At 48.8% G+C, this 4,281-nt stretch overlaps 1 pseudogene; it reads left to right on the forward strand.

Moving 5' to 3' along the window:
* The first annotated feature begins 1,584 nt into the window (after positions 1-1,584).
* Positions 1,585-2,912, forward strand: LOC102280737 (PRELI domain-containing protein 1, mitochondrial pseudogene; annotated as a pseudogene).
* The last annotated feature ends 1,369 nt before the right edge of the window (positions 2,913-4,281 follow it).

Here is a 4,281-nt window from a genome sequence, read left to right on the forward strand (position 1 = left end):
CTGGTCTCTTCAGTGTCTGGCTTCTGCCCTGACACAAAGGGGACGGTGGGGAAAACTTTTTTTTTTTTTTAGGCTCACTTGTTCAGTCGCGCTGTGGGGAGGGAGGGAGGGATGCTGCAAACAAATAACACTGGCGTGCGCTCGCAGTGCCTCAGCCACACTGGGTCTGCCCCCACTCATGGTGCGTGTAGCCTCCCTGCCCTTACTGCTCAGGCTCTAGGTTGTTCCGCCGAGAACAATCCGAGGCCGGCCCTGGGCTGCATGTACCTCCCAGGTCCAAGCCGCTCAGGTTCAGGCACTCGGGTAGTCCTCAGAGGCGCAGACTCAGTTGGGCCTGAGTTTTGTGCTCTTCCCAGGTCCGAGCAGCTCAGGTGATGAGGTGCTTGGCGAACGCCAATGCTGCGACTTATCACCTCCCCGCCACTCAGTTATCTGGGTGTAAAACCGGCGCACCTTCTCAGGCAGATGTTGACCGTCCAGACCCCCAAGAAGTTTTAGTTAGCAAAGAAGCCTGCTTACAGTTTTATAGATAATGTCTCTCTGGGGCTGCGATTGTCCCCTTCCGGCTCTGGCTGCCTGTTACCGGAGGGGGAAGGTCTGCAGCCGGCTATCTCTGTTCAGTCCTTTGTTCCGTGCGCGGGCCTGGGGGTGTCTTAGGTTGGGGCTGGCTTTTCGCGTGGTAGATATCCCACAGTCTGGTTTGCTAGCCCAAATTATTTCGCTCAGATAGTGCTCAGGGTATTCAGGCCAGATTCTTACTCTGAGCGATGCAGCCCACGCCGCGCCTCCCTACCCAGCCCCCGCTTGCTAATGGCGTGTGCAGGCGTCTGCACTGCTTCTCCGCTGAGGGAGTTACTGTAGGGCTCGCAATCTGCGAGTTTATTGTTTATTTTTTCTCCCTGTTATGTTGCCCTCTGTGCTTCCAAAGCTCGGCACAGATTCGGCAGTAAGAAGGTTTCCTGGTGTTTGGAAACTTCTCTCTTTTTAAGACTCCCTTCCCGGGACGGAACTCCGTCCCTCCCTCTTTTGTCTCTTTTTTTTTTGTCTTTTATATTTTTTCCTACCTCCTTTCGAAGAGTTGGGTTGCTTTTCTGGGTGCCTGATGTCCTCTGCCGGCATTCAGAAGTTGTTTTGTGGAATTTACTCGACGTTTAAATGCTCTTTTGATGAATTTGTGGGGGAGAAAGTGTTCTCCCCGTCCTACTCCTCCGCCATCTTGGCTCCTCCCCACGCAATGAGACATTACTTTGCCAACAAAGGTTCGTCTAGTCAAGGCTATGGTTTTTCCTGTGGTCATGTATGGATGTTAGAGTTGGACTGTGAAGAAGGCTGAGCGCCAAAGAATTGATGCTTTTGAACTGTGGTGTTGGAGAAGACTCTTGAGAGTCCCTTGGACTGCAAGGAGATCCAACCAGTCCATCCTAAAGGAGATCAGCCCTGGGATTTCTTTGGAAGGAATGATGTTAAAGTTGAAACTCCAGTACTTTGGCCACCTCATGCGAAGAATTGACTCACTGGAAAAGAGTCTGATGCTGGGAGGGGTTGGGGGCAGGAGGAGAAGGGGACGACAGAGGATGAGATGGCTGGATGGCATCGCTGACTCGATGGACGTGAGTCTGAGTGAACTCCGGGAGTTGGTGATGGACAGGGAGGCCTGGCGTGCTGCGATTCACAGGGTTGCGAAGAGTCGGACTGAGCGACTGATCTGATCTGATCTGATTCCGATAATCCCTCACGATGGCAGCCGCTGCTTGGGTGTGGCGCTGTGGCGACCGAGCCGCTGCTAGCATGGCGGCCGCGCGTCGAGCTCCAGCCCGGCCTCCGCGTGCGCTCTGCACCCCTGATGCTGCCCGGGCGCTGAGCCCGCTCTGGCTGGGACGATGGTCAAGTATTTCCTGGGCCAGAGCGTGCTCCGGAGCTCCTGGGACCAAGTGTTCGCTGCCTTGTGGCAGCAGTACCCGAATCCCTATAGCAAACATGTCTTGACGGAAGCCAGTGCACCGAGAGGTGACCTCTGACCAGAAGCTCCTGTTCCGACAAGTCCCGACCAAGAGGAACAGGATGCCCCACTGGGCTGAGCGACTGTTTCTTGCCAATGTTGCTCACTCAGAGTACATCCTAGAGGACTCTATTGTGGAGCCACAAAAACGAGACCATGACCACCTTTACATCAACCACACCCAGCTGATGGTGGTAGAGTAAGGATGTGTTTACTGTGGGAACTCAGATAACAGCAGCTGGACCAAAATCTGCGAGGAAGCCTGGGTCTCCTCTAGCTTATTTATTTGGCGTCTCCAGAGCTGTCCAGGAATTTGGTCTCACACGGTTCAAAAGCAACATGACCTAGACTATGAAGGGTTTTGAATACACCTTGGCCAAGCTGCAAGGTGCGGTCCCTCCCAAAACCCTTGTTGAAACAGCCAACAAAACCCAGGAGAAGGCCAAGGAGACGGCACTGGCAGCTACAGAGAAGGCCAAGGACCTTGCCGGCAAGGTGGCCACCAAGAAGCAGCAGCAGCAGTTCGTATAGCAATGCCCAGGCCCCAAGACAGCAGCCTAGCAGACTACCGGCTCCAGTCCCTATGCCCCCTCCTCCTGTACTTTATTACTGAAAGCCAGCTTCCACCCTGTCGACTGTCTGGGTGGTGGGCTGGGGGTAGGTGCCCTGTTTGGCACCTCCAGCACAGCCAGCTGGTTACCCACGTCAGAGCCAGGCCTCCTTACTCCTGCATCAGGTGGCTGAGGACAGAGGTGCAGTGACTTGCCCAGGTCATGGCATCCCCGTGAAGTGGTCATAAATGCTAGACTGTAAGCTCCATGAGGGCAGGGACCATTGTTTTATCCTCTGCTGTGTCCCAAGTATCTGAAACAAAATCTTGCATGTAACAGGCACTCAATAAATACTTGTTGAATTCAATCAGAAAAGAAAAGAAAAAAAACACTTTGGGGTTATTTTCTACCAAAATTTCATTTGATCTATATACCCAAACAGAGTTATCACTAAATGAGGCAATACTAAGGTGAAGAGGACAACTCAGATTCAAAACCTATAATCCAGAAAACTTACAAAATATGGAATTTTGGTCAGGATGGTTAGCGTAGGTGAAATTAGATATATATGCAACCTTGAGATTTACATAGGTGAAGGAAGGAAACCACAAGAAACAATATTATAGGTCCTGCAACCTTATCTGGGTTCATGGCACCATGGTTACCAAGGTAATTGTTACAACAGTGTGTCCACATCTGAAATACTGTTGAAAAATAAGTCCAGAGTTTGTAGGACTATAAGAGAGAACCATGGTCTACTAAACCAACTTAAAGGTGAAATATAAAAATCTACAGAGTGGAAAAATGACATTCTTACAGAAGAAGGGTTTCCCTGATGGCTCAGCAGATAGAGTCTGCCTGCAATGCAGGAGACACAAGAGATGGTGGGTTTGATCATGGGTTGGGAAGATACCCTAGATAAGGAAATGGTAACACACTCCAGTATTCTTGCTGGAAAAATCCCACAGACAGAGGATCATGATGGGTTACAGTCCATGAGGTCACAAAGAGTTGAACATGATTGAGTGATTAAGCACAACACACAGAAAGGAAAAGAGATTGTTCTTATATGGAAAGACAAAAGGCTAATCTACATGGTGACAACTATTCATAACACCTCCATCTACAGGAAAGGAAGACAGGAGGACTGGCCATCAAATAACTAAGCCCACTTACATATTAGAGTATAATAAATATATGAAAAGAGTTACTGATCTGATTAATATCTGGCAAGCTTCAGTATATTCTGGAAAACTCAAAAATGGGCTTCTATTTGAGTAATTTTGGTTTATTTGATGCATTTAAAATTTATTGTAGCCTTAATGCATGTAATAAAATGATTTACAAGCAATTTTTGTTACCAGTAGCCACTGACCATTCTGGTGAATGCCAAACAATGTTCAAGCTACTGCACAATTGCAATCATCTCACAAGCTAGCAAAGTAATGCACAAAATTCTCCAAGGAAGGCTTCAACAGTACGTGAACCAAGAACCTCCAGATGGTCAAGCTGGATTTAGAAAAGGTAGAGGTACCAGAAATCAAATTGCCAACATCTGTTGGATCATAGAAAAAGCAGGCAAATTCCAGAAAAATATCTACTTCTGCCTCACTGTCTACACTAAAGCCTTTGACTGTGTGGATCACAGCAAACTGTGGAAATTCTTCAAGAGATGGGAATACCAGACCACCTTACCTGCCTCCTGAGAAATCTATATGCAGGTCAAGAAGC

The sequence above is a fragment of the Bos mutus genome, chromosome 13 (genome assembly GCF_027580195.1).
Source record: "Bos mutus isolate GX-2022 chromosome 13, NWIPB_WYAK_1.1, whole genome shotgun sequence".
NCBI lineage: Eukaryota > Metazoa > Chordata > Mammalia > Artiodactyla > Bovidae > Bos > Bos mutus.